Source organism: Lactuca sativa, chromosome 6, assembly GCF_002870075.4.
Source record: "Lactuca sativa cultivar Salinas chromosome 6, Lsat_Salinas_v11, whole genome shotgun sequence".
In the NCBI taxonomy this organism is placed as follows: domain Eukaryota; kingdom Viridiplantae; phylum Streptophyta; class Magnoliopsida; order Asterales; family Asteraceae; genus Lactuca; species Lactuca sativa.
In genome coordinates this window covers 97,548,577-97,562,862 of record NC_056628.2, presented here as the reverse complement: position 1 = coordinate 97,562,862, position 14,286 = coordinate 97,548,577, and positions in this window count along the sequence as shown.

Sequence of the window (14,286 nt, the reverse complement as noted above, 5' to 3'; positions counted from 1 at the left end):
TTCGGCTAACAACCCTCCACCATATAAGAGAGTGGTGGGTAAGAGTGGATACCTAATTACGACCATTTTATAGGCCACTTCCTTAAACTCCCCTTATAATATGACTTCGTGAATGAGGTGTACTAGCGATTTTACTGATTTGTCTTATACATATAATATATTAATCTTTTAATTACATATAATATAAGGTGTATTTTAGAACTTTTCTAAAATACTAGATTTAAATTTAAATTTTCGAAAATTAATATAGAAAAATCAATTTAATTTAAAAATAAACCAATTTTGATTTAATCTTTATCTTTTAATTAACTATTAATTAAATTAATTTAAATCATATAAGGATTAAATAATTATTTACTATTAAACTATTAATTAAATAATTTGAATTTGATCCTAATCCTTACCTCACTAGGTTTTCGAAAATTAAGGGATATAAGAATTATCCAGTTTTAATTATTCTATTTTAACCAATTAAAACAATAATTATCAAATAACGAAATCCTATTATCCATACCATATTTTTGAAACTTAGGGAGGAAGCAAGGGTTTCAAGAACCCTTGCCCAAGTCGAAATTTGTATCCCTTAAGGTTTAATTTCAATAAACCCTAATTTGATCTATTCACCTATTATGAAAATCAGTTTAAAACATGTGGCTCTGATACAACTGATAGGTTTTATAGGTTACAAAAATCATGTGGTGGAAAATAACTTAACCCTTAAGTTCACATGCAACCTAATTGGATCTATGTTTTCACTATTGAAAGCTATAAACTATGAACATAAAAAAGAACCCTATGGAAACCCTATTAATTTAGAAAATTATAAAAAGGTTAGGGTTTACATAATTTTTAGTTATTTTTGTAAATAACTAATTAAAACCTTCTTCAAAAGCTCTTGGAAGCAAGCACCAGAAATCTTGTGCCTCTGATTGTAACGTCTGGTTCCTGGTACATATTTAAATTATAATTTATTCATTTTTGTAGAGCAACTCGACGAGTTGGGAGTCCCAAACTCGTCGAGTAAAGATCGGAAGAGACGCGGGTTTTTAAGTAACCTACTTGACAAATTGAGAGCCCTCAACTCGACGAGTAGGTTGGCATGGGCGAAACCCTAATTTCGGGGTTTTGCACCCTATTTAAGCATCATAATCCCCTCATGCTAGCCTCATTTCCAGCCTCCAAGTCCCAAACCCTAAATCCAGAAACTATAATGCATTTGTGAGCTTATGATCCATTTTTGAGTGAGGCTTTGTGTGTGTTGAAGCTTGTGAAGGAAGGAGAAGCTTGGGGACTCAAGAAGAAGCTAGTAGATCCATAGACTCCATTTCATTCTCATCATTTCTTAGTAAACAAGTCTCAAACTTGCTTACTAACTTCTTAGATCTTCTTATTATCATTTTATTGGGGTTTTGGTCCAAAAAGCATGAATTTTGGGAAATGGACGTCCCAAGTGAGTATACCATTAGGTCTGGAACCATGGAGGGCTTTCATGGCATAAAGTTGCAAACTTTATGGCCATTGAAGCCCCATGCAAGCTATAGGATGTCATTTTGGCCTTTTAAGCTCCAAAAGGCCATGCATGGAGAGAAAAGGTTGAAGCTTTACATGTTCATATAATGTCTAGGGTCAAGATCTCAGTTTGTGTGCTTTAGCTTGGAGTATTGATGGCTTGTGAACCAAGATCTAGGTCTTAAAGAGTTAGGGTTTGAGCTAAACCCATTAAGGAATGGTATTAACGGGTACAATTAGAAACTTTACCCTTAAAAGGACATTTTCAGTGTATATGAGAAGTATGAAGCTTAGATGTAACACTCTAAATTTCAAATAAAATTTTTCATTTTTAAAACCACACAAAACACCATTTCACATTTCTCAAACCCAATTTTATAAGTTGTTCAAGACACAAGATAATATAATGTTTGACAATATCCCAGAATCCTCAAAACATAATCTCAAGCTTGTGTGTACAATCATGCCGGCGCCTTCCCGTGATCCTACCTGAAACACATTTCACACAACGCTATAAGCACGAAGCTTAGTGAGTTCCTTAAAATACCATGCACAAATAATTAGCCTCTCATGGCTATATCTCCATAAGGACCCTCCAGTCATGTGTCTTAGTGAAGACCCTCCGGTCTCACAGCTCGGTTCGGACCCTCCAGTCAGGTATCTTAGTGAAGGCCTTCCGGTCTCATAACTCGGGTTGGACCCCCCAGACTGATATCTCAGTGAAGACCCCCCCCCCCCCCCCCCCCCCCCCCCCCGGTCTCACAACTTGGTTTGGACCCTCCAGTCCTAACTCAATATGACACATAAATAATATACTACATAAATCACAAAAACAAAATTTATGATATCACATAACTCAGTATAAGCACATAAGACCCTTCGGTCAAAACTCAAATAAGACCCTCCGATCACACAATATTACCACTCACGTAAGTATAGTGAGAAGATTCACCTCACCTAGTAAAGCAATATATCCCACACTTGAACTGCTAGTCTAGACTCCGCCTCTCCATGGCCTCTAAAATCCATAGCTTGACTAAAACCCTAAAGTCAATCGGAAGCCAACAGTCAATGTTGACCCAACATGTGGAGTGCAGCTCATGAACTCGTCGAGTTCCTCAGAAATCAGTAAATCATGAAAATTCCAGTCAACTCGCCCAGTTGCTAGCCAACTCGTCGAGTCCATGCACTGTCCGGAAGATTGGGGAAAACCCTAACAACTCGTCGAGTTGTTCCACCAATCGTCGAGTTTACTCTGAATCCAAAAACGGGAAAACCCGACTCAACTCGTCGAGTTGGATGCCCCACTCGTCGCGTTCTTCAACCATTACACATTAAGCTCATTCCAATCGATTCCAATGCTCCAAATGTCACACCCCTGAACCAGACGGCGGAAACGTCCGGGGGCTTGTGCGTGACTTCGTCTTGAAATATCATTATAGTGAATATAATTGAAACATAACATCATCATCATCACACATGTAATATTACAACATTCATTCTTTACATTGTGCATTATATTTAAATATTACATGCCAAAATAGTAAGAGTATGATGAAACAAAATATAACACAATATCCATTAGTTTGTTTTGTTCATCTGGCTTCAACGATTTCCTGAGAATACAAGTTATTTTGAAAAACGGTCAACATAAAAATATTGGTGAGTTCATAAGCATGTTTGTGAAAATGATTTGTATAACTTTGAAAACCACCAGAAAATCCGATATTTTCTGAAAACTGTTTAGTGTGTTTGTGTTAGATCTTGTATTAATGCATGTATGTTATTGTTATTTGACTAAAAAGGTAAATAGAATGTAGAGAGAATGTAAGAGCATGTAACGAGAATGTTCCCAGACAACCCGATGTTGCCTAAATAAAAAAAAAGTCTTCCGTAAACTTCATAACGTTAATTCCCCTAAGCGAGCCGTCATAACCATACTAAATAATGACAATTTCACCTGTCTTGGCATCGTTGGACGCCGGTTTTGACTTTGACTATTAGGTTTTCGTCACCCTAGACTGAGTTAGTCTAACTGTAGCGAACAAATGAGGTGTGGGGTGTCATCCCCGTATAGATCTATACACAAATCCTCATTCTCCCTCCAAGAGACTCTGGTTATAACTACAGGCTACGATCGTACACTTAATAGGTGCCAACCGACAAAAACTCGCTAGATCCTTAATCGAATTTACGCGAAGAGAAAAAGTATAAACTCATTCCAGGACCAATGATCCATGTAAGTGAACCACTAAGGCATCGCTAAACATGTAAATCATTTCAAGACCTAAAGGGAATGAGATTATATAACATGGGCCCGAAATATATATGAAAGGACAACTAAGGCCCATTTCACATGTGAAGCATTTACAGGCCCAAATGGCACACAAATAATATCCAAGGTCCGTCGCACATGTTAATGGGTCAATGAGGCCGAATAAACATATAAATTGTATATAAGACCTCTCACACATAAAATGGGTCACTAAGGCCCAATAACCTAGAAAATGATCAAATTAAATCCATTTGTTGGTTTATCATTGGTTTTTGTTCAAGTATTCATTAAAATAGCATAAAAAGAAGAACGCATATAAAACCCATTCCGAGGCCCAATAAACATGTAAGTGAACCACTAAAGCCCGCTATACGTGTCTATTATTTCCAGGCTTAAAAGGAATGTGAATGTCTATCCTAGGCCCAATATACATGTAAAAGGACACTAAGGCCTACTAAACATGTATATTATTTCCAGGCCCGATAAGGATATGAATACCTATCCCGAGCCCAATATACAGGTAAAAGGACACTAAGGCCCACTAAACATGTATATTATTTCTAGGCCCAATAAGGATATGAATACCGTTTTTAACCCGTTTGTTATTGTTTTGTTTATTTTAGCTTGATTATTTACATAATTGATATCTAAAGCCCACTTTTTGTAAAAATGACGTTCTTGGCCCAATAAGCCAAAAATTTACAATTAAGGCCCAATTTTTGTAAGAATAACACTTTAATCTCCAATTTTGTTAAAAACTTGTGTTGATGACTACTTTGTGATAAAAATAGCATTTTAAACCCATTTTTGTCAAAAATATCATTTTTGGCTTGGTTTTGTGAAAATACATATTTTTCTGGTTTTTGGCTTTTCCGAACTAGTTTTTAGAGAATTTGTATATAATTCATCGTAAGTCGAAATCTGGATCCGTAAATTTTGGAAGTTTGGAAATTTTGTCTACTTTGTTCAAAAATTTTATCATAATTTTGGATGGCTTCAAACTAGTGTGAAATTACTCATCTTCACAGGTTGGTCCGAAATTATTTCAAATATGATAGGCAGTTTTGTAAAATTCGCCAAAAATTGTAGAAAAATCTTATGAAAACGTGAGAGTAGTCATTTTAAAGGTATAAATCTGATCTTTATCCATGTAAAACAGTTTTGAAAAATACTTCCATTTGGAGGGTCAAAACAGTCCGAGATTGGACCAAATGCTTTCTGTCAAGGGCTGTTTTGTGAGTTTAGTTTATAGATCTTTGAACACAATACTTATTTTTGCTATATCAAGTATACAAATCCCAGATATACATGTTTACATGTAATACTTGTGATAAAACATACTTTTCTCAAGATTCATATGAAGATCCTAGTGATAAACTTCAAGTTTCTTAACATATTTTTAGATTAGTGAAGAAATCAACACATAATCACCAAATAATTCATGGAAAACACACATAGTCATGCATATACACATAGATCTACACAAAACAACTTGTATTCTCCCCCAAAAATCATATAAAAACATAAAAACAAGGGGGTATGAACTCACCTTGATTTGTTGTTTCGGTTTTTGAAGAAGAAGTGGAAGAGATCTTTGGTCTTAGCACACCTTTGTTGTGGATCTCGAGTTTATGAAGCTTCTAAGGTATGATCATGGAATAAAACCATGTATGAAGGAGTTTTTCATGTTAAGATGAAAGAAGATACTTGTGTTTGACATTAACTTACCAAAAATTGGAATGACTTGATGAAGATCCTTAAATCTCTAGCAAAGTTTCGAGATCTTGAAGGAATGAGGAGAATGATGCTTGAGAGTGATTGAGGAAGTGTTTGAAAGAGCGTATGTGAGGGTATTTTTGGTTCTTGGCCGAGATATCAAGAGGAGATGGGAGAGAGAGTTGGTGAGGTGACATGCTTGGAAGTATGGGGGTCCTTGCATGGATATATGTTGAACATTATGGAGGTGGCACCTCCTAAGTCAACTCTTATTACATTTCCTTCTTTTTTTTTTTGATGTTGGGCCGAGATTTTTGGGCCAATGGGTGGGAATGGAATGGTTTGAGCCCATTAACATTTAGTTAGGATTTTTGGAACCTAAACATAAAAATTTCGGCCCATTGGGCCCTTAGGATGGTTCACGGTCCAATATGGTATGGATAAATGGGTTTATGGCCCATTAGGGTTAGTTAATTCATTTATGGCCCATCATGGTCCATTAGAGGTAGAATGAATCATTCTAGGCCCAAATGGCCCAAAATGTTATAGATTGATGAGTTGATGACTTATTGGTCCCTTAGGCCCAATAAAAGAATCCTAGTCCATAATGAATTTGAGCCGGGATTTCTAGGGTTTCCAACCCTTATTTGAACATATGAGATGTATTTGGAATGAGAATGGATTATAGTATTCACTTAGAGTACAAGTTATCACACTAGGTGAATGATTGCATGAGAGTAGAATTTCCTAGCAAAATGCTAGTTGTGACATCATCCCCCCATTAGAGGGAATTTCGTCCCGAAATTCTTTCGAAAGGTAGGTTCATTAATGAGAGAATAGGTGAGGGTACTTCTGCTTAATCTAGCCTTCGCGTTCACTTGTGAATTCCGATCTACGTTTCGTGTTCCATTAAACCTTCAGAATCAGAATGAGGCTTTGTTTTGTATGCTTTACTTCCCTATCCAATGCCTCGACTAGTTCTTCTAAGAACAGGAGATTCTTGTTTATTTCGATCCCTTATAAAGGAATGATAAGAGTTTTGCCTGATAGACACTTTTTCAGATTCGATACGCTGAACATAGGGTGTACGTTGCTGAGCTCTACAGGCAGCTGCAACCTATAAGTCTTTGGAACAATCCGAGCAAGAATCTCGAACAGCCCGATGTATCGTGGGTTTAGTTTTCTCGTTTCCTAAAGCGAATCATTCCTTTCCAAGGAGATTCTTTTAATAACACGCGATCCTCAACTTCACATCCTAATGGCTTACGCCGCTTGTCAGAATAGCTCTTCTGTCGGTCTCACGATGCTTGAAGTCAAGCTTTGATTTGGATTCTCTTCTCTGTTGTTTCGCAAATGGTTTCTGGTCTCATGAGAGTACTGGCGAGTGATCTGCATTTATGACTATAAAGAGTTTCAAAAGGATCGATCTTGATGCTCGTGCGATAGTTGTTATTGTATGAGAATTCAATCAAGGGCAACCGGGTATCCCATGACTTGTTGAATTCAAACACCTAGACTTGTAGCATGAATTTGAGTGGTTGAATGGTTCGTTTGCTTTGGCTATTGGTTTGAGGGTGGTAAGCAACGCTCATACTTAGCTATGTTCCCATAGCCTTCTGAAATGACTGTCAAAGTCTTGAAGTAATCACGTTACCTCGATCCGAGATAGTGGATACCGATATTTCATGGAGTCTCACGATCTCCTTGATATAGTTCCAAGCTAATCTTTCCGTCTTGTTTGATTTCTGTATTAGCAGGAAATGGGCGGATTGCGTTAACCTATGGACGATCACCCAGATAACGCCCAATTCAACTCTTATAACAATAAGCTTCGTCTTTTGACTTCGAGAGTTTTACCTATTCCACGCCGTGTTTCCTTCGTGATATTCTCCGGCTTTGATGCTTTCAGGGCTGGTCGTAGATGCTGACAGTGTTTTGTTCTCGCTTCGTGGGCAGACGAGTTGAAATGGTCGTGGGAGCATTCGTTAGACCGAAGGGTATCACAATGAATTTGAAATGGTCATGACGAGTTCGGAAGGCAGTTTTTGAAATGTCGTCTTCTCGGACTCGAAGTTGATGATAACCGATTCTTAGATCTATTTTAGAGAAGTAACTAGCTCCTTGGAGCTGGCCAAATAGATCTTCAGTCCGAGGGAGTGGGTATCGATTTTTGATAGGGAGCTTATTCAATTTCCTAAAATCGATGTACCTTCAGAAGGATCCGTCTTTTTGAAGAACAAGACCGGAGCTCTCCAGGGTGAGAAGCTTGGTCCGATGAATCCTTTGCTCAGAAATTTTCTTGATTGTCTGGATAACTTTTGAATTTTCGGAGAGAGTCAACCTATAGGGTGAATTGGCAATTGATGTGGTTCCCGGTATGAGGTCGATTCGAAATTCGACCTGTCTCTCTGGGATATTCCCGAAAGTTCTTCGGGAAACACATCTGGAAAATCACATGCTACTAGAATACCTTGTATACTTACTTCTTCCTTGGTCTTGTCCACAACAAGAGTGAGGAAAACGTAGTTTTTCTGGTGCAGGCACTTTTGTGCCTTGATGCACGAGAGAGGAAGAGGATTGGCGCCAGGTTTATCACCATGGATTATTAGAGTTTTGTGATTGGGAAGGTGAAGGCAAAAGGCCTTCTCGCGACACATAATATCAGCACGATGGGGGCTTAACCCAACCATGCCAATTATCACATCAAAACTCCTAATATTTACTGACATTAAATCTATTTGAAATGAATGGTTGTTTAGTATTAAGGTGTACCCTATATAAATATCGTAGGTTGATTCGGTTTTTCCCCTTAGCCATCTCCACCGTGAAGGCTTCGTTTAGCTTATGGGGTTGTTGTTTCAGTAAGCGTTTGAATTTGTTACTAACGAAGCTTCGCTCAGCTTCACTATTGAATAAGAGGTAAGCAAAAGAGTTGTTAAGTGGGAACGTACCAGTAACAACCATCGGGTCTTGGACTGCTTCGCCTTGACCCCAGGCCAGGACCATTTCTGATCCTTCTGCTCCTTGATTGTTATCCTTGGGGCAATTGCGCTTGAAGTGACCGGTTCCTCCATACCCATAACAGGTGTAACTGGTCTCATTATTGGTGTTGCTGTTAAGGTTGTTGCGATTATTGTCGTTTTCATTTGGCTGACGATTCTGGCATGGATAAGTTCTACAGAATTTGGCGGTGTGATTCTTTCGGTTGCATTTGTTACAATGCATATCCCGGCAGGCTCCATTGTGATGGAATTTGCACTGGTTGCATTTTGGAAGGCTTCCAGCATATGGTCTCCTGGTTGTTAGTGTAATAGGGGTCATGGTCGCATGAACAACAACAACATGTTGCTTCCTTGAGAACCCTTGAGTGGGTTGTCCCTTTCTCTTACTTCCAGACCTCAGCTTCCTGCTCTTAAGCTTGGGGTTTGGAGTTCCTTGATAGGTTGTCACTTGTTGGTTTCCATGTTCGTTCCTTTGGATAGAGTTGTCAATGTTATTCCCGCCTCCATTGGGGTTGTTGGCATTGATTTGCACCATCGCAGCGGTTACTGCCGCCGTTACAGCAGCTTGGAATGTAGCAGAGTCCATCTGCAGGAGCGGTGTCTCACGGGTGCGCTTGTTATTCTTGCGGGATGGCATTTTCCTGCTGCACGTTAATAATCCAGATCGTAAGTAATGATCGTCATTCCTGGTTGTACTCTAGAAATTTTGCATCTTGTTGTATAATTCTCACTGCTTCCATCTACATCCCTATGATGTATTTGCGGTAGTAGATAATCACAGATTTGTCACGATCGTCACGTCTATCCTTAGAGTATATAGGTTGTTTTGGTTTCGAGACCCTTAAGTATCTAGCGGTTTTGAGGGTTCGCTTGTGCATATAATTGAGTCTATGTAGCAATGTGAAATAAAGATGGCACATAATTGTTCCAGTGGTAAGTACCATCTTAGTACACGAAAGAGAGTCATGTCGGATAGTAGGGGGAAAAAGAAAAGGTTGATCCTAATTGTGGCGGAAAGTTTCTGGTGGTGGTGCTGATGAAGTGGATGCACCTCGGAGACGAGCTTTTGTTGCTCGGTATCTCGTAGTCGTACCTCTCAAACTAACTGTCTCTCTCGGGAGTCTCCATTCACTTCCTGTGTTTGTCTCTTGTCTCTCTTAATAGCAAACCGCATTTGTTCCGTTCGATTTGGGGTGTTCTGAGCTCGGATATCAATACCTCAGGTGCGTCGGACCATGACTGGGAGGGCCCGGTCAGCTAGTCCTCTATGGCTAATGATCGGAGAGACCTTGGTTCCTACCCTAGTGTGGTTGTATCCCCTACTGGTGACTTTATCTCCAAATATTGTGTGCCTAAGGGGGCATGGGGCCAATGGAGCCCACACGATATGTCGGTACTTTGGCTTTACAGGGAGGATTGATGTCATCGGATTTTGTATCCGAGTCATCATCACCATTGCCCTCTGGCTCTTCCCTTTCGAGGTCCACTATTGACTCGGCGGGTTCACCTGCAAGTTTTACTTCGTGTTCCTCCTGTGGTTCCTCCTCTGAGTCGAGCCACCCTGCTATTCCCTGACTAGGGAGATAGGGGTTTCTTGGCTAATGATACTCGTCTATAGTGTATTGCACAAAGGGGTATAAATACTAGAAACAAATAGCATACCAATTACTCCTATAGTAATTTTAATTTTGTTTAGGTTTTGTTCTATAAACTCTTTGGATAATTAAATGGTAAGTTTTTGATTCATTGTCCATCACAATTACTCCCGAACACATGTTGGTCGTATTTTAAATGAATGTAGTTGATCAGGTTACATTCACCCCCAATACGACTACATAACTACCCGAGTTTAATACCGATGTTCAAATCCTCCAAAGACTTTTACAATTCTTGTTGTGTTATTATTCTAAAATGCACACAAAGGTATGTATTTTAAATTATTATGTTCAGAGTTGTTTAGTCCCATTGTATTTATAGTTGCATATCATGTATGATTAGATATGCTAGTTCACTATAAACAATGCTCTGATACCAATCTGTCACACCCCCGAACCAGACGGCGGAAACGTCCGGGGGCTTGTGCGTGACTTCATCTTGAAATATCATTACAGTGAATATAATTGAAACATAACATCGTCATCATCACACATGTAATATTACAACATTCATTCTTTACATCGTGTATTGTATTTGAATATTACATGCCAAAATAGTAAGAGTATGATGAAACAAAATAACACAATATCCATTAGTTTGTTTTGTTTATCCTGTTTCAACGATTTCCTGAGAATACAAGTTATTTTGAAAAACGGTCAACATAAAAATGTTGGTGAGTTCATAAGCATGTTTGTGAAAATGATTTGTATAACTTTAAAAAACCACCAGAAAATCTGATATTTTCTAAAAACTGTTTAGTGTGTTTGTGTTAGATCTTGTATTAATGCATGTATGTTATTGTTATTTGACTAAAAAGGTAAATAGAATGTAGAGAGAATGTAAGAGCATGTAACGAGAATGTTCCCAGACAACCCGATGTTGCCTAAATAAAAAAAAAGTCTTCCGTAAACTTCATAACGTTAATTCCCCTAAGCGAGCCGTCATAACCATACTAAATAATGACAATTTCACCTGTCTTGGCATCGTTGGACGCCGGTTTTGACTTTGACTATTAGGTTTTCGTCACCCTAGACTGAGTTAGTCTAACTGTAGCGAACAAATGAGGTGTGGGGTGTCATCCCCGTATAGATCTATACACAAATCCCCATTCTCCCTCCAAGAGACTCTGGTTATAACTACAAGCTACGATCGTACACTTAATAGGTGCCAACCGACAAAAACTCGCTAGATCCTTAATCGAATTTACGCGAAGAGAAAAAGTATAAACTCATTCCAGGACCAATGATCCATGTAAGTGAACCACTAAGGCATCGCTAAACATGTAAATCATTTCAAGACCTAAAGGGAATGAGATTATATAACATGGGCCCGAAATATATATGAAAGGACAACTAAGGCCCATTTCACATGTGAAGCATTTACAGGCCCAAATGGCACACAAATAATATCCAAGGTCCGTCGCACATGTTAATGGGTCAATGAGGCCGAATAAACATATAAATTGTATATAAGACCTCTCACACATAAAATGGGTCACTAAGGCCCAATAACCTAGAAAATGATCAAATTAAATCCATTTGTTGGTTTATCATTGGTTTTTGTTCAAGTATTCATTAAAATAGCATAAAAAGAAGAACGCATATAAAACCCATTCCCAGGCCCAATAAACATGTAAGTGAACCACTAAAGCCCGCTATACGTGTCTATTATTTCCAGGCTTAAAAGGAATGTGAATGTCTATCCTAGGCCCAATATACATGTAAAAGGACACTAAGGCCTACTAAACATGTATATTATTTCCAGGCCCGATAAGGATATGAATACCTATCCCGAGCCCAATATACAGGTAAAAGGACACTAAGGCCCACTAAACATGTATATTATTTCTAGGCCCAATAAGGATATGAATATCGTTTTTAACCCGTTTGTTATTGTTTTGTTTATTTTAGCTTGATTATTTACATAATTGATATCTAAAGCCCACTTTTTGTAAAAATGACGTTCTTGGCCCAATAAGCCAAAAATTTACAATTAAGGCCCAATTTTTGTAAGAATAACACTTTAATCTCCAATTTTGTTAAAAACTTGTGTTGATGACTACTTTGTGATAAAAATAGCATTTTAAACCCATTTATGTCAAAAATATCATTTTTGGCTTGGTTTTGTGAAAATACATATTTTTCTGGTTTTTGGCTTTTCCGAACTAGTTTTTAGAGAATTTGTATACAATTCATCGTAAGTCGAAATCTGGATCCGTAAATTTTGGAAGTTTGGAAATTTTGTCTACTTTGTTCAAAAATTTTATCATAATTTTGGATGGCTTCAAACTAGTGTGAAATTACTCATCTTCACAGGTTGGTCCGAAATTATTTCAAATATGATAGGCAGTTTTGTAAAATTCGCCAAAAATTGTAGAAAAATCTTATGAAAATGTGAGAGTAGTCATTTTAAAGGTATAAATCTGATCTTTATCCATGTAAAACAGTTTTGAAAAATACTTCCATTTGGAGGGTCAAAACAGTCCGAGATTGGACCAAATGCTTTCTGTCAAGGGCTGTTTTGTGAGTTTAGTTTATAGATCTTTGAACACAATACTTATTTTTGCTATATCAAGTATACAAATCCCAGATATACATGTTTACATGTAATACTTGTGATAAAACATACTTTTCTCAAGATTCATATGAATATCCTAGTGATAAACTTCAAGTTTCTTAACATATTTTTAGATTAGTGAAGAAATCAACACATAATCACCAAATAATTCATGGAAAACACACATAGTCATGCATATACACATAGATCTACACAAAACAACTTGTATTCTCCCCCACAAATCATATAAAAACATAAAAACAAGGGGGTATGAACTCACCTTGATTTGTTGTTTCGGTTTTTGAAGAAGAAGTGGAAGAGATCTTTGGTCTTAGCACACCTTTGTTGTGGATCTCGAGTTTATGAAGCTTCTAAGGTATGATCATGGAATAAAACCATGTAAGAAGGAGTTTTTCATGTTAAGATGAAAGAAGATACTTGTGTTTGACATTAACTTACCAAAAATTGGAATGACTTGATGAAGATCCTTAAATCTCTAGCAAAGTTTCGAGATCTTGAAGGAATGAGGAGAATGATGCTTGAGAGTGATTGAGGAAGTGTTTGAAAGAGCGTATGTGAGGGTGTTTTTGGTTCTTGGCCGAGATATCAAGAGGAGATGGGAGAGAGAGTTGGTGAGGTGACATGCTTGGAAGTATGGGGGTCCTTGCATGGATATATGTTGAACATTATGGAGGTGGCACCTCCTAAGTCAACTCTTATTACATTTCCTTCTTTTTTTTTTTGATGTTGGGCCGAGATTTTTGGGCCAATGGGTGGGAATGGAATGGTTTGAGCCCATTAACATTTAGTTAGGATTTTTGGAACCTAAACATAAAAATTTCGGCCCATTGGGCCCTTAGGATGGTTCACGGTCCAATATGGTATGGATAAATGGGTTTATGGCCCATTAGGGTTAGTTAATTCATTTATGGCCCATCATGGTCCATTAGAAGTAGAATGAATCATTCTAGGCCCAAATGGCCCAAAATGTTATAGATTGATGAGTTGATGACTTATTGGTCCCTTAGGCCCAATAAAAGAATCCTTGTCCATAATGAATTTGAGCCGGGATTTATAGGGTTTCCAACCCTTATTTGAACATATGAGATGTATTTGGAATGAGAATGGATTATAGTATTCACTTAGAGTACAAGTTATCACACTAGGTGAATGATTGCATGAGAGTAGAATTTCCTAGCAAAATGCTAGTTGTGACACCAAACTTCAAATCTAACCTCCTAGGATGAAGTTACCACATAAAGTTGCTAACTTTACGTGCATGCAAGGCCTCACAAGGCTAAAATACCCAAAACTAAGCTCAAGAAAGCTCTAGGGTATGGAGAAGGGCCAAAGCCTGATAAATTTGATAACTTTATGACTATGGGGACCTAGAGGACTCCAGATCTGAAACCATGTCCTTGTGACAAGCTCAAACCCGAGAGTGACTCCATAATGTCCCCAAAACGACCATAAACACTCCTAATAGAAGATCGAAGTATCAAGAAGTCAAGGTATTAACTTTATACCTCAGTTTGATCACCAATACATAGGAGATGATGGATCTACAACCCT